The sequence below is a fragment of the Ornithodoros turicata genome, chromosome 1 (genome assembly GCF_037126465.1).
Source record: "Ornithodoros turicata isolate Travis chromosome 1, ASM3712646v1, whole genome shotgun sequence".
In the NCBI taxonomy this organism is placed as follows: Eukaryota; Metazoa; Arthropoda; class Arachnida; order Ixodida; family Argasidae; genus Ornithodoros; species Ornithodoros turicata.
The window spans coordinates 156,342,068-156,365,496 of NC_088201.1; the positions used below are offsets into that span (position 1 = coordinate 156,342,068).

At 42.6% G+C, this 23,429-nt stretch overlaps 2 long non-coding RNA genes across 5 annotated transcripts; both read right to left on the reverse strand.

Moving 5' to 3' along the window:
* Positions 1 to 7,067: 7,067 nt before the first annotated feature.
* Positions 7,068 to 11,317, reverse strand: LOC135378686 (uncharacterized). Of its 4 annotated transcripts, none has more exons than XR_010418530.1 (4): positions 9,967 to 11,301; positions 8,579 to 8,668; positions 7,288 to 7,393; positions 7,068 to 7,218 (listed from the first exon to the last, which is right to left on the reverse strand). It is a non-coding gene; the product is annotated as an uncharacterized LOC135378686 (long non-coding RNA). The 4 variants fall into 4 exon arrangements; XR_010418532.1 differs by lacking the exon at positions 7,068 to 7,218 and having other exon boundaries at positions 7,261 to 7,393; positions 9,967 to 10,359; positions 10,987 to 11,317; XR_010418531.1 differs by lacking the exon at positions 7,068 to 7,218 and having other exon boundaries at positions 7,261 to 7,393; positions 9,967 to 10,050; positions 10,987 to 11,305.
* Positions 11,318 to 13,730: 2,413 nt separating this feature from the next.
* Positions 13,731 to 21,172, reverse strand: LOC135371478 (uncharacterized). Its single transcript, XR_010415626.1, has 3 exons — positions 21,068 to 21,172; positions 18,167 to 18,290; positions 13,731 to 13,885 (listed from the first exon to the last, which is right to left on the reverse strand). It is a non-coding gene; the product is annotated as an uncharacterized LOC135371478 (long non-coding RNA).
* Between the last annotated feature and the right edge of the window lie 2,257 nt (positions 21,173 to 23,429).

Consider the following 23,429-nt stretch of genomic DNA (forward strand, 5'->3'; position numbering starts at 1 on the left):
CATTGTAGCCTCATCAATGCTATGCGGTAGCAAATACGGGAACAGAGGATGATGAATAGGAGGGCTGTGGAATCAACATTGATTGTGTATGCGGTAAAAAAAGCTTGTGAATAGTCGGGACCAACGTCGTGTAACATCACATAGATGTTATCGTTCTTTAGTTCACGATGTCTCATTTTTAGAGCCTGACGTTTTAGGGTTTTATACGAATTCTTCCCCGGATTTGTGCATCGAATTGAAGGCTGCCTGCTTACAGTGAGACCTGATGTTTACCCAGCAAACTGCCCTTACTGAGAAGTCTGTAGGAATGCACACTAACTGTTTGGCAGCCAATGCAATTACATCACACTTTGTACCAAACCAATAGTTGACTGACTGTGCGTAACTTCTTACCGAATTTAGCATACTGGAAGTTTTTTCCGCCCAAGTTCACATGAATTCAGAGCACATCTTTCGTTACCCAAGTTTTTTCCCCTCAAAATTAGAAAAGAAAATATTTCCTGAGAACTTCATTTTGATCACAATGGATTGCTCCACAGAGATGCATAAAATGACCAGGTAACACCTCTTTGCTCACTGTACTATCCACGGCATAAATTTTGAATGGCCAATCCCACTGGTTAACAAGAAAGCAGGCTACTTTTAGTATTATGTCCCAAGTTTCTGTTTATCTGTATCAAGAAGAATACTGATCTCTGTGTTGCATTTGTACCTTTGACTGAGCACAAATATGCAGCAGGAACATCTTATGGGAAAAACTAGAAGCTTTGTAAATTTTGTTATTCAACTTGGCTGATCTACAGATGTATTTGAAAGTGAGATGAAGGCAACAAAGCAACATTGTGGCAGTGATGCGGTGTTTACATCTGGTTTTCAGAAGATGGTTTTCTAAAGTGTCCGCAAGCACTACCAAACTGTGTTATCGCCCAAGATAGTTCAGCGTCAATGTGCCAAAGTGTTGGAAGTGAACAAATGCACCCAATTCTTTTTTCTTGACTTGTAGTTCATGCTTGCACAGTGTAAAATTTTAATTTGTTACCTCTTGGTATACAGATCTTAGCAATGTTAATGAATTTGAAAACTGTCTATCATAGGTGCTGATGGTCTTTATTGTTGTAAGTGTATTTGATCTGCTACAGTTTTTCGTGTTACTGTGTTGACCCCTTCTGCTTGGGCCACTTATGGCTCAAAGTATGTATAAATAATAAAGTGACACATAAACATGAACGAAAATAGCGCAGTGCCTTCTGCAGGCAGCATAGAGGAACTGCATCCGCATTCTTCCTCACAGCCGTTATGTGCCAGTGAAAAAAAAAGCAAAAAAAAAAGAAGAGCTCACTGTGCATCTCAGAATAGCCATCTAGCATACATTCATGTAATAGCTTTTCAATTGGAAGCAACTACAAACAGCATAGAAGCACGCGACCTTTATATACGTGTACTTCGTTTTCCATTTCTCCGATCTTCTGATAGACAACACATTTTGTATGACCTGCAGAACGTACCCCTAGATGAAGCACACGGAAAAATTCCGGTATAAACATAGAAATTATAAATAATTTGATTTAAATATATAATAACATATGTCCCAGGAATGCACAGTTCATAGGTAACGTCTGCCCTTTGTCTTGAAATTTGGAGTTAAAAACGTCAACATCACACTTAGACTTACCTGTTGTACCTTAGCATAATGTCAGCACATCTACAAGATGGAGACTCAAATATTTTGGCTAATGTCTCTTACATGTCACTTCTCTCTCTTTCTTAGATATATCAGTGGGTTTGGCGAAAGTCTGCCGATCATGACGCCTAATCTGGTGATGTTTTTTATACAGGTCTCATCCATATCAAGAGCATCAGAGCTTCAAACGTGTGCGACGGTTTATCATGGTCTATCAGCGGAATCAACCTGCGATGTTCCCGTTGCACCAGTGTTTCCGGAAGCGAAATTGACGCCCTCCTGGTCTACGTCACCAAGTCCTGCTATATTTCTTCGCCTGCAATGCGATCTCCTCAGTGGGCTTGGCGAAACTCTGTTGGTCATGAAACCTAATGTGGTGCTGTTTGTTATACAGGTCAGTGATAAATACACATATGGTATGAGATCGAACTATCTCACCTTGTTGCGTGTGCCAAGCTCACATGTTTAGTTTATGTTATCACAAGAACTAGTGGACGTTGCAAATAGACTACTCTCTTTGTCGAGGGCCCGGCCGAGGACGCTAGCAACTTGGTGGCAGGGTACAAGTTGCTTAGACACGCCGTCCTCCGCGAGGGACGTTAAATACGGGGTGCCGTGTGATGAGCTTTCATCGCACGTTAAAGAACCCTCAGGTGGGCAAAAGTAATCCACAGACCGACCGCTGTGGCGTCGCTCATGATCTCAGTTGTCTCGCGACGTAAACACACAATTATTATTATCTTTGTCGGGGAACGTGGAAACCAATCCAGTGCCTACTGATTTACTGGCTCAAATTGCTGACGATATACGAAGTGTCAAGTCTGCTAGAGCTAGCACTGACCAAGTGTTGGAAAATATTCAAGGTAGAATTTCTGTTATTGAAACAAAACTAAACGAAACAGAGGAGGTCTCAAAGATGGTCCAGGAGTGCAATAACGAAATATTCTCTCTGAAATCACCTATTGAGCATTTGGAGGCGAAGGTTCAGGATTTAGAAAATCGTTCTTGTCGAAATGATCTTGTGATCTATGGAATCGCTGAGGACGTCTGTGAAACAACTGCTAGCTTGTCTAAAAGTCACGACCGAATGAAACAGTCTCTTGGCCCTGACCCTGTCATCAGTTGAGCGTAGCTTGGGAGACATAGTGAATCTAAACATCGTCCGGTCATTCTCAGACTTCACAATTACTCTGGGAAATCTAATGTGCTGCGCACCTGTTCAAAGTTGAAAGAGTCCAGTATTTCCATCTCGGAAGACTACTCAAAAAAGGTCCGGCTGTTACGGAAAAAGCTGGGGGAAAGCGCGGCTGAGAACAGGCGACGTGGCGACAGGGTCTCATTGCACTTTACCAAGTTAAGGATAAACAATGATTTTGTTTGATAAACAATGATCTTAATCGATGTGGTTCATCGGATTTGTGCAGGGCTGTGAACAACGTCAAAGTTGAGCAGGTGGTTCAGGTGGTTCAATTTAAAGAGCAAAGCGTGTGTAACCTAGTCACTGCAGCCTACTGCTGCTATCTTGTCTTAAAGGATTGCTAATTGTCAAAGCAATAAAAGCTCTTATCTTAAACCTCTAGTCTGGAACGATTGAGTAGCTTGTCAAAAATGTAAAATCCCGCTTGCAACAAATTATGTAGTTCTGCTGTGTGTTCTAACTGCCAGTACACCTTGACGTAAGTGACCAAATGGAATTTATATTTGTGCGTCCTGCTCAAGAACTGGTGCAGTTAGCGAGTACTGCAGGGAAACAGAATTTATTGCAACGGTGCTTGGTTTTGGCGCATTTTTGTGTGGGGGTGGAAGGTCCCCCCACTCGTGGGGGCATCAAGTGACTCCCCCCATGGGGTCACTTGACGCCGGTAGGAGTCAAAACAGATGCATGCCAGTGGGAGTCAAATGACTCCAGGAGGGGGGCTATATATGTGGCAGGATTTGACTCCCCCAAGGGGAGTCACCCTGATTCCCTTATTTTTTAGAGTGTAGCTGTAGCAGTTACCGCACCAAGAATTATACGTTATTGGCTGTTTTTCACTAACCAATCGATACCTAGTGGAGCCAATGCGGGGGAATGAGGAGTTAGCCAGAGAACTTTTGCTAGTTTGCTGGGATATGTTTATTAAAAAAAGAAAGGAAAGGTTAGCCATGTAAAGAGCCAGCTTATACAACGGCTTTCAGACGGAGTAGCGTTTATCACTTCATATAAACGCATAGTCGCATTGACGTCGTGTAAACTCGTAATAGTGGTGCACAAATGCGCGAATAAAAGCAGCTGTTGACCTTGAATTTACAGATACAGGAGAAGAAGGAGAAATCAGCTTCGTTACTAATCAGGCGCATCCTATTTCCAATACATGCATCAAATAAGGGTGGCTGTATATTATGCAGCCGTGCCTTTCCACGGCAATTTTCACTCTTACCATAGAGGCTCTCTCGAGGAGACGCACCAAAAATAACCGATGCCCATTTCGAGTACCAACTATATTCTTTAAAGTAGAATTCCATGTAAATTGTCTGAAGAAATACAGCATGTGTAAATTTTGATTTTGACATGGTTGTGGCTCCGTAATAGCATGGTAGCGTAAGAGTAACTTGTTACTGTCAAGTAATGGGAACGCGTTCCTTTTGCAGCTTTGTTAACGGGTAACGTATTTAGTTCGTTTTTTTTTTCGTGGTAACGAGTAACGGTATTTGGTTCCTTTTTTTTCGGTAACGTATACAAGTCTGTTGTGACCCCCATTCAATTTTCTTGTTAACTTACTTTCCTTGGCCTGAATTACATAATCATAACTACATGACATAGCAATAATAAACTTGCAGTATCATAATGATCTTTTGCCTCAGAGAAATTTTGCTAAAAATATGCAGAACTCAGATTTGAATAAAGCTGCAAATTTTTAAATAATTAAAATTTTCAAAGCATGTGCAAAGGTTTCCCAGTCCTACAAGTTGAAAGTGTGTAGGGAGTAATTGATCTACATGGCTTTTCATATGCGTACAATGTGTGCTTCAAACAAGGTTTTATATAAGGACAGCGTGCATCTTCTATCCTGTAAGATTTCAATATGCTGATTACAACTACAGTTTATGTGAAACAAGCAAGTCATATCATTCTCCATGGAAAGAGAGGTATGGTCCAGAACGGTTGAAAATTAAGGACGGTGCCGAACACACATATGAGCATAAAAGCAACAGGGCTAAGTGGAATGGCCAGTACACGTGCCGCACAGGAATTGTTTACGTAGATTGTTGTCGTATTCCAAGGCGCAGTCCTATTCAGAGTATACCGTTCTTTGTAACGTAAATAGCTGTGCGGGATCCTTTCGAACAAACTCAAAGACACTGTCACAAACACATTGTGCAAGGCGAGCGTGTTCGACCGCTACGTAGGAGGAGAGAATAGCGAGTTTTAGTATACCGTTGATAAGGTTATCGTGTCTATCGGAACCAATCGTAGTCGCGCGTGACTCAGAATCTTATCCACTGATTGGATCCGGTTGATACGGTTCGACGCAAGCCACGTTAACAACGGTCTGCTAAACCTCTCCAATGCGTTTGAGTCTTGCAGAAGTATGAAATTATCATCAAAGTCGAAGAACCAGGAATAAATCAGTTTTCGTTCGTTATTTTTGTTCGTTGATCTTCAAGCATATATTCTGTGAGATTTATTATTAACCGTGGCTACTTACGCGTTTATTTTTGAAAGTTTATTTTTAAGAGTTTCAAACGGGATACACCCATTTCGGGGCTGTTTCTCGAAGCATATTGTCCATTTCACTCGCGGCCATATCACGTGACTGCGGCGACCGAGGGTGGATCTGGGAGGGATTCTGAAACGATGTATTTTTAATGATTTTTTCCTTGGCCGTAGATTCCTAACCGTTTTTATTTACACGGGGATATTTCATCGATTATTTCTGTGCGTCGATTTTTAAGCGGATACTCCGAGAGGTTAATTTTTAACAGTGGCTAATTACGCGTTTATTTTTGAAAGGTTATTTAGAGGGGTTTCAAACAGGATACACCCCGCTGCCTTTCTATCCCTAGGCAATTGAGCAGGACGGCTGTCTTCCTGGCGTCTCCAAAACGTGTTCCTCCAGAGGCCTCGAAGTACGTATCGAACAGTAGATGCCATTCGGGCCAGAAAATGAGCGGATTACCAGGTACAGCCAGAAACCGTGGCGAAGCTTGAACGTTCATTATAGGTCGACTGCGCCAAATATGTTGCATCGACAGGGTTATTCTAGCAAACGTTACACATTTCGATTCGCACTGTAAAAATAGAAGACTAGGTTTAACCCATCCGAAACTCTGCAGACTGATAGCCATTTATCTGAAGTTTCATTCTAATTTTTTGTAAGCGATATGGTCATGTAGGAAGAAAATTAAAAATAAAGCAAAATCTGGCCCCATGCGTTTTCAATGGCCTATCCTCCGCAAACACCGCCAGTTTTCCTTGTGTCTGTTTCACATTCACATCACTTCACACAGGTACGCTGCCTAGAACGATGTGACATGCCGATTCTGACGTTATGTACCAATTCTCTTGTTACAGTCTTGTTCTGTATGCTGATGTCACCTGTGTGTGGTGAAATGAAAATGAAGCGCACACAGCAGAAAACGGCGGCTTTCGAGTGAGATAGGCCATAGAAAATGCATAGAGTGAAATGTTGATTGATTTTTAATTTTTCTTCTACAGGACCATAATGCTCACAAAAAATTCCAACAAAACTTCAGACAAATGGCTACCAGTCTGGAAAGTTTGGTGTTGGATAAACCCCGTGTTCTATTTTTATGATGCGATCAAAATGCGTAACGTTTGCGAGACTAACCCTCGGGCGAGTCCCGACCACACGACGTAGTTCATACCTTTATTCTCTTCAGAATTATCGAACACTCCATTTCTTTTACCTCTTCTTTTTTTCCGCTGTGGTCATCTTCCTTTGTTCGCAACGTAACAGGTAGGGGGTGAGTACCTAACGACAAAACCACCAGTGTAAGCTACATCGTACCGCTGTCCTGTTGGGGGGTCCCCGAAATCCACCATTAAGAATAAACGTTTAAGAATAAAACATTCAAGAATAATCCGCTTAAAAAATACAGGATTAAAAATATATCTCCTAAAATAAACCGCTTACTATCCCCGCTTAGAGATCACCGTTTAATAATCCATCATTAAAAATAAACTGTTTCAAAATCCCCTCACCATCCAGCACGGACACGGATTGCAATTTGCGCCGGGTTACCCTATTAGAAAAAACCATACAAGTGTCCGTTTGGCAGTCATACGGTATAACTGAACGGACTCCATACACTCTATGGACTGGTACGGACTCCGTACGCTGTATGGCATCCTATGGCAGTCCGTACACTGAATTGCCTCCTATGGCAGTCCGTACACTGAATGGCCTCCTATGGCAGTCCGTACACTGTATGGCCTCCTATGGAGTCCATAGCCTGTATGGCCCCCGACCTTGCTGTATGGCATGGGTATGTGTGGCAGTCCGCAAGATGATGGGATGAGACGTGAGTGTTTGCTGAACGTAACACCAGCACAAAATGAACACAACTAGTGCATGTCAATTTGACAAAATTTATTGTCTTACAGCCTTTTTAGGAAGTCAGCCAAGTAGCCGTTAATTGGATCAATTCACTCAGTCAGACTTCTGCCTTTGCGGCTGGGCTTCGTGGCAGTGTACTCCTGAAAGCAACCTAAAATAAGAAAATGAGCATGCGTTAGTACCAAATACCACGCTACCATATGCTCTGTGGAAGCATATTCTACAAAAATAAGGAACTTCTTAACATGATGGAAATTGATGTTCTGAAGCTCGAACACAGAGATTAAACGAAAACACACTAAGCTTCAAGTGTCTAAGAAATACAGAAGAAGGAAGTCACTGAAAAAGCCAGTTGTAAGACTCTAACCCACATTTCGTGGTCCAAGACTGCAATTGAGCTAAGCTGTCCCACTTTGTAAGACAGCTCGTGGTGACCAGCACCATGGGGGCAAGTAATTTGATTGGTCAACGAGGCAGCTCTTGACGCAAGTAATACTGTTTGCTGTTCATTTGACAATGTTAACATCATATGCTACAGCTGAGCTCAGAAACCCATTTTATCTGTACAAAAAAAAAAGTTTAAATGAGGAGTGTTCACTGGCTTTCTTTCAAAAATGTTAAATTGTGCTTGCATCTGCATCAGTATTGTACATAACAGCTTAGAGGACAAAGACTGGTGCGAAGCAGCTTTACTATATAGCGTAAAGCTTCCTCTCAAACGAACGGGATGATAGAGCTTTCTCAAACAGAGGCTTTTTGTTGAAGAACATCCCCCACAGCCACACAAACAGATAATGGGGATCATCTCAGGGCTTTCTTTAAAGGAGTGCTGAGGTGCAAACAAATAGCTCCTGCTGAGGAACCATGAGCATAGGTGACGCAGAGAGCAAGCGAGAGAGCTCTGTTCTGCGCCCCTTTGAAAAATTATTCGCCTCGTGAAGAGAGTGCATCGCAGAACGAGAGGAAGTCGGGATGTATGTTACTCCTTCACGAGACCAGTGATGTACTGCAGAACTGCTCAAGCAGTTATAAGCAGACTGTGATGTGCGAAGAAAAAAACTAAGAAACAAGGTATGGCGCCTTCACCGTGTCATAAAAGCATCGTGTTCGTTGTCTGCAACTGCTCTCTCCAACTATTTTTTTTTATAAATTCAACTGCGCAGCTATAACGCAGAGAAGAGTGAAAATATTTTGCATCGTGGCGCCTGATGGACAGCTTGACAGGTGAGGCAAGAATTCGGTGATGTTAAATGTCACCACATTGCTCCTTAACAAGTGGATACTGTTGTCAAAATAGAAAAATTGCTCAATGTTCTGGCAGAATAAATACACATACTCGTGACAGCAGCAACTGCTGGCGCCGCTTTGCAGTCATGATCTGTCCGTGGAGCTCCCTAGGTGACCGCACTGTTCTTGCCACTTCTCGCTGCAAAATTTTTCAAACCAGCCTGATACAGGTACCGGCAGGCTTCACATACACTGCAATAAATATACTATACCGTGGCACGAACAATGAAATCTACAACTCAGACATTGGGGTACTGCCATTGGAGAACTGCACTACACTGATATCTTGTCAGCTATGTGGAAGTAAACAGCTCTTGAACACATGGAATAAGAAGCTCGTGTAATGCACGTTGTACACTGCAGCAGTGGGAGCCTGACAAAAGAGCAGCAAGGTAGTTGGCATGGTTGGGACAACAACTTATAAAATGGAACAAAAGCTGTAGGCCATATTCGTCATTGTACTTATTCACGATAAGTAATGTGATGAAGACACAGCTACAGTAGCCGCCAATGTGACAAACCGAAACTTTTTCGTTCAAGATTTTGTACGAATACTAGAAAGACAGCTCTGGAATAAAAGATGGCGGTTCATATTGGTCCAGTGCTAATGGTGCTGTAGGCACTATCAACAGCATTGTCTGTAAACTGTTTTCGGATTGTTGTGTTCGTTCTGGTTGTGCCAATAGGCACAGGGCAATCTGAAAACAGTTTATAGACAATGCTGTTGATAGTGCCTATAATGACATTAGCACTGAACAGATATGAACCAGTATATTTTATTCCAGAGCCGTTTTTCTAGCACTGGCATAAAATCTTGAACGAAAAAGGTTTGGTTTGGCACGTTGGCTGCTAGTGGAATGCTGTGCCTTTATCAGACTGCCCATGATGAATAAGTATACTGACCAACATGCCTTACAACTTTTGGTCCGTTCTATAAGTTCAGTCTTAAGCATGCCAACTACACTGCACCGCTGCTCTTTTGTCAGGCTCCCACTGCTGCAGTGTAGAACATGCATTGCACAAGCTTCGTATTCTATATATCTAAGTGTTGTTTACTTGCACAAAGCAAACGAGATCTCAGTATGGTGCACCTCTCCAATTGGTTGTACAGCAATGCCTGAGTTGTAAATTTCCTTGTTCATGCCACAGTATTTGTCGTGTGGTATCAGCAGCTTTAACAGTAACTAACGTAAGCAGTAGATGCATTTATGAACATGGACTTTGCTCCACAGTAACATCCAACAAAAAAAGAAAAAACAGAACATTGACAAATGCAGACTGGGAGTAATAAAATTAACAGAGATCCATGCTTTGACTTCATGCATTTTAAACTCACACTGTCATGCTTGTCTGTGTACACGTGAGAAGTAGTGAGAAATAAAATGCCATTCACACCGTTTCCCAACGAAAATAAAAAGTATTAAAGCGTAGTCCTACCACAGAGCTGCATCCGTGTCATGAGCATAAAAAATCTGTGGCACTTGCTTGTGGACGTCACACTGTCTTGATAAGGTACGTTTTCTGGAAAACAGCATTTGACAGATGAAAGGCACAATCAGAGGAGTATGTCGTACAAAGCATGGCATGCATGTAACTAATATAGTGTGGAAACACTACAAGTACACAATACTATGTTCATGTTCATATATGTCAGAATATATTTTAAAACAAAATTTTGTAGGAAAAGAAAGATGGCTTCAGTACGCAAGCATGCAGTGGGTGAGCAAGCCACGCCGTGCTGTCCACGCCTGTAGACTACCTCGGCTCATTCTCATTACGTTGGATGCACATGTGACTTACTGTGGTCAACAGCCGGCCCACTCTACTTTTCTGAAAATTTAATCATGAATTACTAACATATACATTTGACTTTATTTATGAGAAATTCACCTGTGTTATTTTATCTAAGCGTTGCGAAAGACAAAAGCAATGGTTTGACAAGATAACACGGGATTGTTTTAAAAAGTGAATGTGTTACGATTTCGGGGCCAACTATACTATATGTCTACAACACAGGGCACTTGTATTTGCAGCGACATAGAAACACACATTCAAGTACGTGCATCTCAAACATATGATGATCTAAACGACGAGATGTAGCCGAGACACACCCGAACAGAAACATCTAAGCTTCCAACCCATCCGCGCACAACCAAGTCGCACATGACAAACCACAGAACCCCACCTAGCAATCCTCAATGGCACGCGCTTTTGTATGTGCAATGACGATTATGTAACACATTTCAACGCTTATTCCAAAGCTAATCAGCCGGGTCCCGATACATAAACAACCGTTGCTAACTCTAGCGAATCTCACTCTCCTCTCGTGATCGAGTTTCGTTCCTTTGTTTGAACGGATCGCAAAGGATTTTCAAACTTCACGCATGCACTTTGCAATCACAGATAGCATTCCGTATCACTTCATTATCACATCACAACAAATATTTATATGTTTACCTTTCATTATCGGCACCTTGGCGGGACAACAGTCCATCGTTTCTTCGCCAGCAGGCATAAACAGCCGTTGAGCTAAAATCGTCCACCGATCCTTCATGGAAGTGCAACTTCTTGACACTGTAGTAACTACCTCCACTTTGTCCGCATATATCACGAGTTCATACACTGCACGCAGATTAAAATACGTTGTGCAGCCAAGAAAGGTTTTGCTGGAAAAGGAAATTGATCACACAGAAACAACGTGCTTCGCCTACGTCCGCCATAACCACCCAAAGCCAAAAACACAGCGACACGTAGCCCCCTAGGCAAAGTGCATCTAGCAACACGTAATTTTTATATATTATTTCTTACCCACTTTTGGCTTTGCGCAAAAGATTAACCGGATTAACCATCATTTTTCTCAAACTAAATAACAGTGCCCCATAACATTAATCAGAGTGCCATACGTTGACGACCATCGCCATTCCTAGACGGCAGTTTGTCTGTTTCGGTTTCTGTTCTATTATTGCATTTTCGTGTTATGAAAACACCGTTCCACGGAAAGTATTACGCCAATTATGTGCGTGTATTTGTGTTTGTGATTATAGAACGCTCACTTCAAGGCATTGAGAATGATGTCAAATCACGAAAAGGATAACTCGTGATATCTCCAGAAAATCGCCACGAGCGGCACCCAACGATATATGAACAAAGGACCAGCATAGCCTATGTGTTACTTCAATATTGTTTGCCTATTTTTAGATCCCTATCATGCGTCAACAAGTAAATATTGAATCATTTTATTCCTGCATATCAACGTATCCCATCTGCCCTTTATGGTAAATTAATCAAACATATATATGTTATTGAGTATAGCACTAGGCGAAATTCAATGATTGTTCCAAAGCCAGCCGGGTTCTGCTTCCTTAATTCCTGTTGCTAGCACCAGCGTATCTTTTTCTCCTCGAATGACAACAACTTTATATTATTATTATTATTATTATTATTATGTTATGTAAACAGTGCAAACAGCTTGATTGTGTGCCGTAAGCTAAAAAAGCAACGTAAACAAATCCGCTTTAACAGATTGCAGTTTGGAAAAATCTCTATGATAGTGGTGAAAGTGTTGCGGAATGCGCAAAGCAGCAACCATGTCACGGTGATGCGCACACAGCGCATTTTACATCTAGTCGTCCTTCGGCTAAATATGATTTCTATGCCTGCCAAGAGATTCCGTACACACAGAAGTTTGCTGTATGGACACCTGTACGGCCGTCACAGAAGTCCGCAAACTCGCTCTACGGACTTTGAACGGCTGCCATAGAGTTCCGTACACACTCTCTATGGAACCCGTACGGCCACCATAGAAGTCCGCACATGCCATATGGATTCCATTGGTGCACCGTAGCAGTCCGTACGCGTAGCGTTTGAGGACCATATAATTCCATAGCGTTCCATACCATTTCCATTCAAAGTCGTAAGAGTCCACACAAGTCCATACATAATCTGTATGGACTTTTATGGTTTTTTCCAACAGGGGGTTAGTTCATGTTATGTTAGGTTAGTTTAGTTTGGTTTCGGTTAGCTTGGGATAGTTTGGGATAGTTCAGGCTAGTTTGGCCCTGTGAGGTTAGTTTAAGCCCCTTGCTTGCAGTTCACCTTGATTTGGGCCATACCACATGACTCTAGCAACTGTACTGTGGATTTGGGGGGATTCTGAAACGATTTATTTTTAACGATATATTCTTAATCGTGGATTCCGTAGCGTTTTTATGTAAAGGGGTATATTTCGGCGATGATTTTTGTGCGTTGATTTTTAAGCGTATATTCTGGGAGATATATTTTTAACAGTGGGTACTTACGCGTTTATTTTTGAAAGGTTATTTATAATGGTTTCAAACGGGATACACCCGTCCTGTTAGACTGCAGCATATATTTTGAAACTGTTCATTTTAGACGATATATTTTTAAACGGTTCCTTTTAGACGATATACTTTGCAACGATATATTTTTCATGGTCGATTCTTGAGTGATTGTTTTTGGGCGGGGATTTTTGCGCGATTGATTCCTTATCGGGGAATTTTACGTGGTTTATTGCGAAACAATGTTTTTTGGAGGAGTTTTTCTTAAAGGACTCATTATTAGTGAATTTTTGTGTAACTCCCCCCCCCCCCTCACGTATTGTGATGTTGATGCAGTCTTGTGCTAACACCGCGCAAAGCATGGTGAACTGCGGGCAACGCACTTAAACTAACCTCAAAGGACAAACTAGCCTAAACTATCCCAAACTAACCGAAAGCAAACTAAGCCTTCCTAGTAGACCTAACATAACCTGATCTACCCTGACGCAGAAAGGGATCAGTCCGCCTCCGTGCCAGACGATGGGGGATTTTGAAACAGTTTATTTGTAATAGTGAGTTATTAGCAGTTGATCTTTAAGCGGAGATTTTAATCAGTCTATTTTCGGAGATTTATTTTTAACCGTGTATTTATTCAGCGGTTTAGTCCTTGAGAGTTTATTGTGAAGCGGTTCATTATTATTGCTGGGTTTCGTGTAACTCCTCACCCGGAAAGAAGCACACCAGGTTTTTACGGTTTTCTTTTTACACTCTACACGTTTTATTCCGACCAGTTTATACTCCAAGTTTATTTTCCGGATTGTAAATCAGAGTTGTATCAGGGGAACCACAGCGCATTTCCAAAATTATTCCGCAATAAAAGCACACAGCCCAAAACAAGAGAAATTATAGCAAAATACCAGTGGCTAAAGTACCAGGAAAGGCAATGTTTATTGGCATTCTTGTTTCTTCGTTGCTCATTAGCCCGCAACATCGTACCTCAGCGTGCACACACCCCCTGTGCCATTGGCGAAGGGGACACAAACACACCATTCCTGTTGTTGGCAGATTGATCCCGGACACTGAAATGACGTGCACAAATTTCAGGTTGATATCCTACTATACCACATGCCAGAGTTAAGCAATCCGTTGGCGTTCTTCCTTCAAATACTATAGTAAAAAGAAGAAAAACAAAGTGTCTTAACCGCATAACACTCCCAGTGATTACAGCTGCGCCGAAGCATTTGGCAGCAGGACGAGCGCTTTTTTTATGAATATTAATTCGTGGGAATAGCCACAATAACGTGCGGGGCATCGAACAATATTATTCCGCGTGTTATGCGGGTTCTGAGTCTGTTATGCGGTAAAGCTCTGCTTGCCGTGTGCAACAATGCAAAAGAGAAGAGTTTCCGATAATAGTCGCGTTTACGTGAATGCGACAGAAGCGCGTCGAATCGAGTGGAAACCTGAATGAAGACGACGGACTACGCTTACATGGATGGGGAGTTTGTCTGGAAACTGGCGCTTCGTGACGTCACATTCCGTAGCTGCTGTTTCTGTTGCAATTTCTTAAGATCTTTTTAGTACAGAAAATGCATTCCGCTGCCACACTAACTTCTTTCTTGTCCTCGTTTTGATTTCCGTGCGCATCTTCTGTTTACATACACGCTTGCACGTCTGCACATATACCGCCTTGTTCCACGCCTATAGCTGCGTTTACATGGATACGACACAAGCGTATTGAATCGAGTCGAAACCGGAGAGAAGGAGACACGTCACCATTTAGATGGATAGTCGTCGAGTCCACGTCGAAGATGGCCCCACGCCGTGTCATATCGGAAAGTTAGAGGCGCACTTCTAACTTCTTCCACATACTCCAGTTTCCGGTGTCCTGCTACCTTCACACCGAACTTCAAAACGTAGAAAACCGTCTGCACCCCATTTTCAAGCGTATTTGGCAATGAACCCTGCTCTACGGCTGCAAGGCCAGCAGTTTCTCTCAGCCTGGACTAACTTACGTATCCGCAACGAAGTGCTGTAGAAGCTCTAGATGACATTCTTCTCCATTGCCCACACTACCAACGTTCCCGAACCGTACTCTCCGGATGGCTTAACGATCTAGACTCTCGCCCCCTTTCTCTCACAAAATTCCTTGGTGCCTGGTCATATGCAGCCCACCAACGCTCTGCCCTCGAAGCTCTCTCCACATTTGTGGATACCATATGAGTTCGATCCTTATTGTGAAGGAGCTCATTATTCCATTCCCCGCATCACCACCAGCAATGGGGTAGAGTATTACCCCTGGAGATGAAACTCCCCATGCATTATCTCGCAATAGAGTTGTTGTTTCGCTAGAATAGAGCATCGTATTCAATACGCTGGATAAGAATGGATACATGAATACCACACAAGCCTATCGTATCCAGTTGAATCGACTTTATCCATGTAAACAGGTCAACTCGCTCGGAGAGCGTATCGCATGCAATCCGCTAGAGGTGCATCGTGACGGTGGATGCGCATTGATATTGTGCATGTAAACAGAGGATGCGCATCGAGGCAAATATTAGGGAATTCCCAACCACGCCGCAGTGACTGCATTTTGGAGAGTCAACTTGTGTCAAGCGGTAACCCCACTGCGCTATAAAAGCCACATCGAGGCGCATTCGATGAACTAATGCGGCATCTTGACGAGAGGTGTGACGAGGCATCAGGAAAGTGAGCGCTGGATCAACACTGCTCAGCATGGCCGGGGGGAGAATGCCAGTGGTCAATTGGCGGAAAACCAGGGGAGTCACGAGGCGTCGAAAAACGGACCGACGATGTCCTCTCAGCCTCGCAATACGCGTCCGTCTCCGAGACGAGACAGCTGGTTCTGCTGCGCTGTCGACCTGTTTATTCCGTTCGACACCGCAATGGGCTGGAGCTCATTGGAGAACCAGCCTGTGCCCTGCTTCGTAGACAGGGTTGTAAGCCATTAACACGTCCACCACCAACGGTGCGCATGAGCCTGGGATGCCAGAATTTTCAATTGCTTGCAGCTATCGTATCGAATTCATCATTTACATGACCACATTCATTGCGACTTCGGTCCGCTTTTGTGGCATTCATGTATACGCGGTTAATGAACACAAGAAAGAACACAGTGGTACATAACATAGAGTGACATTACCTAGGAACTAAACGAGGGTACATGTGCAAGAGAGAACGCGAAGTCCAGCAGATAAAGTGATGTTTACTCGGGGCTAGCGAAATGAAAAACGTACGTAACACAGAGCACGATATATACACAACGAATACGCACAACGAACAAAGGAGGCGTTTCGTTTAGACGGTGCGGAAAGAGAGAGACGTAGGATAGATCACTATCTACACAGGACAAGTAACGTTTCCTTGACACTGATGGAAGTACATAGGTCAAAGCAGAGTTCGAGGGAACTCGTTACAAGTAATTTGTTACTGTAACTAAGTTCTTTTTTTGGTAACTTGTAACTTAACTCGGTACTCTTGTGCTGTGGTGACTTTCAGAGTATCTCGTTCCTTTTTCAGGTAACTTTGCCAAAGTAACTTCAGTTAAGTTCCAAGTTACTTTTAACTCGCTTTTCACTCACGTTCGCCTATGTTGTTACTTTCTCTCCGGCTCCTTCGTGGCATTTTTCCCTAAAACGTGATATTCAGGGAACGACAGTATTTTATTCAAGAAGTAAGAACCGCTGCCATTGAAATGAAGCTGAACCATTGTGCGGCCATAGGGAATAAGATGCAAAGCATTTGAATAGACCCCTACCAGAGAAACATCATCATGACGTTGGTAGACAGACTGAAATCTAAACGAATGAGAAGGAGAGGGCTGGGTTTCACGAACGAGCACTTGTTCGCTGCCTCCCACTGAAAGAAAAGTAGGACCGACGGTCGCGTCCCTTTAAGGGATCATATCGTAATCCTATCAAGACCGTGGCCGTCGGGCACGGTCTTGTTCACCACTAGCTCACAGCGTAGTTCAACTCTACCAAATATGTGGCGCTGTCGAACACAATGACGTCATTTGTTCACAAACAGGGAGATGAGAATTGTTGGACATAAACGAAAACGATCTCGCGCGTTGCGCTCCTCCGCAGGTATGTCAATGTCTAACTCAACTGCACACGCACGCTCCACCTGCGTAATGCTATTTTGTGCCCGAAATAACTTGGAAGTAATTCGTTTCCTTTTTTAAGTAACGCAGTAACTGCGAGTTACATTTCAGGCTGAAGAACTTTGTTATTAACTTACTTGCATATTTCACACGGTAACTTAAGTTCTAATGAGTTCTTTTTGACGGGTAACTTCTCAGTTTATGGGTCAAAGTAACATTTTGTTGAGCCTGAAGGAAAGGAGAGACTCAAGGGGTATAAAGTGAAGTACTCCGGACAAAGCAACGTTTGCTTCAGATTGAAGGATAGGAGGGACCCAAACTAGAACGTGTGCAGAGGACGAAATAACATTTCCTTGACGTCGGGGGAAATTAGAGGCACAAAACACAACACAAGGTACACCGGAAAAGTAGCATTTGTTTCAAACTCAGAAAAAAAGAGATGCAAGTCAGCATATCAAGTCCACAAAACGAGGTAATATTTTCTTATGAATCACGGATAAGAGATATGTATGAGGGAACATTATGTACACAGGACACAGCAACATTTCCTTGACACTGAAGGAAAAGAGAGACGCCAGACAGAAAACGAAGTACAGAAGACAAAGTAACATTTGCTTCAGACTGAGAGTAAAAGGAGGCAAGGCAGAACACGAAGTACACAGGACAAAGTAATCTTTGTTTGACTGACGGTAAAGAGCGGTATGCAAAATGTGGGCGGGAAAATGTAACACTTCCTTGAGGCTGAGCAAAAATTAAGACGCAAGGCCGAACACGACGTACACAGGACAACGTCACATTCCCGTGAGACTAAAAGGATACTCGCAATGCAGAACGCGAAGTACGCAGGGCAACGTTACTTTCCCTTCAGACTAAAAGAGACCGGTCACAAGGGAAAGTAGCGTTCCCTTGAGACTTTGGGGTAAGACAGACGCAATACACATAATTTCCGTAGAGCTGAGGGTTAAACTAATGCAAAACAGAGCACGAACAACAGAGAACAAGGTTGCATTTCCTTCAGATTGAGGGGACATGCACAATACAGAATACGGGGCACACATGACGAAAGTTGCGTTTTGTGTTCCCTCTGTCTAATGAAACTGCTAACTTTGCAGCATCTGCACCAGCTCCATGGCATTCAACAGGTCTATCACAACTATGTAACTGTTTCACTGTTTCACACTACGTTCACTGATTTGCTCCGACCATGCCTATGAGCGTGAGATATACTAACCCAGGTTGTACAATTGAACTGATACGGTGTGTCACCTTGGAATAACTGAGTGATGGAGTTCGGCGAGCGAAGCTTGACATTCTTCCCGACGTTTTGAGAGACCCCCTGTCTCGATTCTCCTTGACTGTTGCAAAAACAAAGAGCAGATATCACGAGATTTGCCTTCAAAAACTATCATAGAAGCTCAAAGCTACAGAAAAGGCAAATTTCCGCGAATATTGTTCACATCATGTTGGCACCAAATATATTGAGAACGATAAGCTACAAGGACCTGAGTAGCAGCTTCAGGATATCGTACAAACACACTGAGGACCATTCCTTTAGCAGTTTCGGTACTCTAACGTACATCCCAAGTGGCACAATGTACTGAAAGTCGAGTGCAGTAGGGGTGGACGGTATGTGTCTTATCAATGTTCTTTAGTTTGACGAGTCTGTTCAAGGCCTTCCACCTACCCGTCCACTCCTATCGCACTCAACTTTCAGTATACAGTGTGCTGCCAGGGATTTTACACGCCTTCACAACCTTGTCATAACTGGAAGGGGATGCTACACCCTTTCAAGGATCACTTCGCCAGTTTTTTTTTTATATGTAAGCTTGATATTATGCATGGCGAAACCTCCAAAAATCCAGATTGCCTGCCATAGCCTGACACACACAGTATCCTCACGGCAATGGGTTCAACGATACAAGCGCCCACTGCATTCATTGCGACATATTTTATAAACATTCTTCTTCTCGAAATCGCGAGTTATTGAGACATCGAAATGTTTGCATCATAACTAGGGTAGGGTTTTGCGGTATTGTCCTCTAGGCATCGACATACAGGCTCCGATATTCTACGTTTTTAAATATTCGAATTAATTCGAAAAGTAACGATTTTCCTATACGTACTGTGTAGGGTCAACATGGAGCTTCACCAATTCATATCGCGGAGTGCTAACACCCAAGTAGGACGAAACAGCTGTACTCGGCTGGGAGTGCACGATCAAATTGTAAACATATTCTCGACGTGCAGCCATAGAGCATTAGCTATTTTTCCTTTGTATATATATATATATATATATACGCTACAATTTGGAGCTTCGAACGACTAGGACGTTGTATATAGATAGGGGAAAAAAGACACCAGCGACTGAAGTAGGGAGTGGGGGAAAGTTATTTATTAAACTGACAGTTAAACTAAGGGTCTGGGGAAGTCTACGTTTCGCGGAGGCTCCGCCTTCTTCGGGACTAAGACGAAAATCTATGTGGCTAGATTTTATTCTTAGTCCCGAAGAAGGCGGAGCCTCCGCAGAAACGTAGACTTCCCCAGACCCTTAGTTTAAACGCCAGTTTAATAAATAACTTTCCCCCACTCCCTACATCAGTCTCTGGTGTCATTTTTCCCCTATATATATATATATATATATATATATGTATATTAAATATAAGATTATATTAAATTTAATATAAGATTAATACCAATAAGATTTAAGCAATAACCCTACTAATATGCTAGAATCCATTCAAAATCGCGCAGCACGCTTTATTATAGCAAACTACAACCGCACAGCAAGTTTTTCTCTTATGAAGCAGTATCTACAACTACCCCATCTAGCTTGTCGTCCCCCCTAAAGTTGCTCGCTTATCAGATTAAGAACAGCCGCAAGAGACGCTTTCGTGCTCCTTCTCAAAGCGACTGGTAAACAGCGCTGACGGTTCTGTCGTTCAATAGGCGAGATAGCGTGCTCTTATCATGGATGATCATGGGGCAACGAAAGAGAGGAGGAGGAGCCCTATTGCACTGTGAAGTGAAGCCGAGATTGGGGGCCACTACAATGAAATCACCGCTCGCTTTCCTGTCTATGGCAGCCCTCAACGCATAGTTTCGGAATACTTGGAGAGGTGTGCTGAGAGCGCGCCGAAGTGGCCCCAAAGTGACCGCGAGCACTGTGGGATATATGTTAAAAATTCACTACATCACAGAGCACTCTCCTAGCCAACCATCATCTAGAATGACAATGTTCTCACCCGATTTCTTGAAAACAGGAGGAAGATCCTTTTTCTTTCTTGTTTTCTTCTCATTTTTTGCTTTATGTTTGCCATAATTGGTACAAAAAAGACGCACGCTTCCCATTTTCATCAAATCAACGAAGATTACGGTGTCCTTCGGGATGATGGTTGGCTAGGATCGTGCTATGTGGTGAGGTTCATTTTTGAGAGAAGGAGAAGGAACACCAAAGGCGAGTTCTGCAGTCTTGCGGCCCTTCCTTGTCTTCCGTCACCCCCCTGTGTCAACCAGGCGGACGAACACGAAATTGACAGCCGGATAGGTGATCCCAAGAGTGCGTTGGTGTACTGCTCCGCGCAAGAAATATCTAAACCGAAACTAATTCATTACTCGGAAGAATCCCTAAGTGTCGACACGTTTTTTTTGTTTTGAATATTTTTCGCTGAAGGTCCCAATGCGTAAAACACAGGTTCCGTAAACGTGGGAAGTAAAATTTGAAATATACTATGTTCATTTATTAATTAGTGAGCGTATTCAAATAAGCCGCTCACTACTCAGTTCATGGCCGATGTCCCAAGGATATTTACCAAAAACAAATTTCTTCGATGGCGCCACCGCTTCAGGAATTATTCAGCCTGGGGATTTTCGTGAAACACCCTGTATATGTATTGCATAACAGTCTCTGCACCTAGGTATGTGAAATAAAATAATTGCGGAGATCCAGGAATTTCTTCATTTAATCGAATAATTTCTGACACACTCTCATTCAGATGCTTATGCTCTTCTACATCTCATTGCCGCGAATTAGGTTACGTTCCTCTAGGTATGAGTCGTTTTCCCTCAAGCTCGCATTATTAATAAGCTACAATAATAAGATTGATAGTATTTAAAATAGGATATATCAACTTACCGAACGGCTACTGTGAGTACAATAGCGACGACAAGAAAAGCCCGCGGCGGGAAAGCCATGTCGACTCGTCAGTGAACCCTGTCCACCTTTGCGCAATGCTCCCCACTCGGGTTTTATACGTAAGCCCATTGCATGTGTTCCTAGTCATTATCGGCGATTAATATTTAAGTGCACAAAAGCGTCCGCCGTGTACCTGTCACGGAACCTTGTACGAAAGCGTAAATAAATCATTTCCGGGTCGTGAAACGTTTTCTGCAGAAAAACGTTTCGCTACGACTTCGTCTCCGAGTCTTCCGGAAAACGAACATAAAAATGTATATCACGAGCTTATTGTTATATCTAACAATGTCTTCATTTGCGCTATTGACGACTCTGTCTTGGTAACCGAAATATGAATCTTCAAATGTCGCACGAGTCCGGGTTGGTTCGTATAAGTACCCCCAGATAAAGTCTAAGGAATAGATAAATAAATCAAGCTAGGTTTCAGTCCTGTAGATGAATGAAAACCTCTGAAGGAATGAGCAACAACTACTTTAGTGTGAGATGATGAATTAAAGAAATTACGATGGTTTTAGTTGACATCGTGCAGCTATTAGTTAGTCTTTCCCTATGCAGCAAGCGTGCTGAGATGATACATAATGCATGACGCGTTAAATAAGATCTGAAGATGAAAACAATAGTAACTTCATTTTTAAGATGAGGAGTCGAAGACGGGTTTCATTTCTATTATAGGACAAGGGCGCTGTTGTTTGGATGAGAGTCTGGTGAGAGTGTCTTTTGTTCGGCTGCATATTATTCGTTTATTTTGGTTGGTTACTCACACACTGAAGTAACATTTTTTTCGACAAGATATGAAGAGTGATTTTTTATCACGCATCACGTAAGGCATCCTGATGTCACTACTATTTGAGCAGAAGAGTAAACTATGATAAAGATGTTCAATATTGCAAAATATTGTGAGCCTCGTGATATTACTGACTGACAGATATATGCAACTTTAGCTTAGGACCGCTTGCCGGACAGAAAAAAAAAAATACTTCGATAACACCATAATGTATCATCAGTGCATGATACCACATCGTGGATTTCATATAAAATGACGTATTTTTACTCCAAGAATCCGGGAAAGCGATTTCACGAAAAGCACTCGGATTCTAAGTATATACAAGGAAAACCTTCATCATAAGTTAATGTTTTCCATTGTGATCTAGTATGGGCCGCTTTTCATAAAAAAACAGAAAGGGCTTTCTACGTTCTTCTCAAATAAGTACCTTAAATGCGGTCTCAGTACCTTAAATGCGGTAAGAACTCCTATCTGCAGCAATAGTTAGGGGTATAATATGTGTGAAATTGTTCCTCTACGCTTCGTAATTCTATTTATAGGTTATTGTTCGATACCTCTCTTTTATAACGGATGCGGCGATAATATGTCATCTGAAGAATTGTAGCATCCGATCAGACGCCAACCGGGAGGTACACATAACGTGGTCTGCTCTATGTCGGACAGCAGTCTAGAAGCAGCAAGGAAAAGTGACGAACTTACGCGAGTTGGTAATATGGCCTACAATGCTGGACAGAAATTGTGACACCATGCAATATACTTCTGCGCGACATTCGCTTACGCGTCTTGTTTTCTACGGTTCTTTCTGCCTCTGACGACGACGACAGAGCGTAAGCATTTCGTCCACAAAGCACGCGGGCGCCTCTCTTTATTTCTGTACCTGTTTTCGGCACATGATGGGACAAGTCTAAAATATTAAGATAAGAAAAAATGCGTACTCAGGCTAAAAAGCAGTGGCGGACCGACGGACCGCAGATGGGGGTGGAGATGGCGAAAGGGTTCGCTGTTCTCGGCCTCACGGATGTGGGCAACGTCCCCAGACGGAAATAAAAAGCCCACGGTTGTCCATAGGATATCCGAAGCCGGACATGTGGATGTCCGTGGGATATCAGCTATTTTCCATCAGACGTCCTAGAGACGTCCGAGTGGCCACCTCGCGGACATTCCGAGAAATGTCCGTGGCAGGTAGAGGTACGGACATAACTACTAGCAGTGTTACTTTTATTGTTTGTTACTAATAATATCCTTTCTTGCATCTAGAGCACATGTTAACTATGAAGTCACTCATCACACTGGATGAAAGTGTAAAAATGACTAGCTTTATTTAGAAAAACCTTCAGGTAGAAGTAACATCACACTTCAACTGCAAATATAAGTCAAAGTATCAAAATATTGCGAAGTACGTACTTTTATAAGATGTAAATTGAAAACAAAATGTGATATGTCAAGAAGAGCACACGCGCCCTTAGCGTACAGGGTGAACGTAAACTTATAGAGCACCAATAAGATCACTGGTAAAGT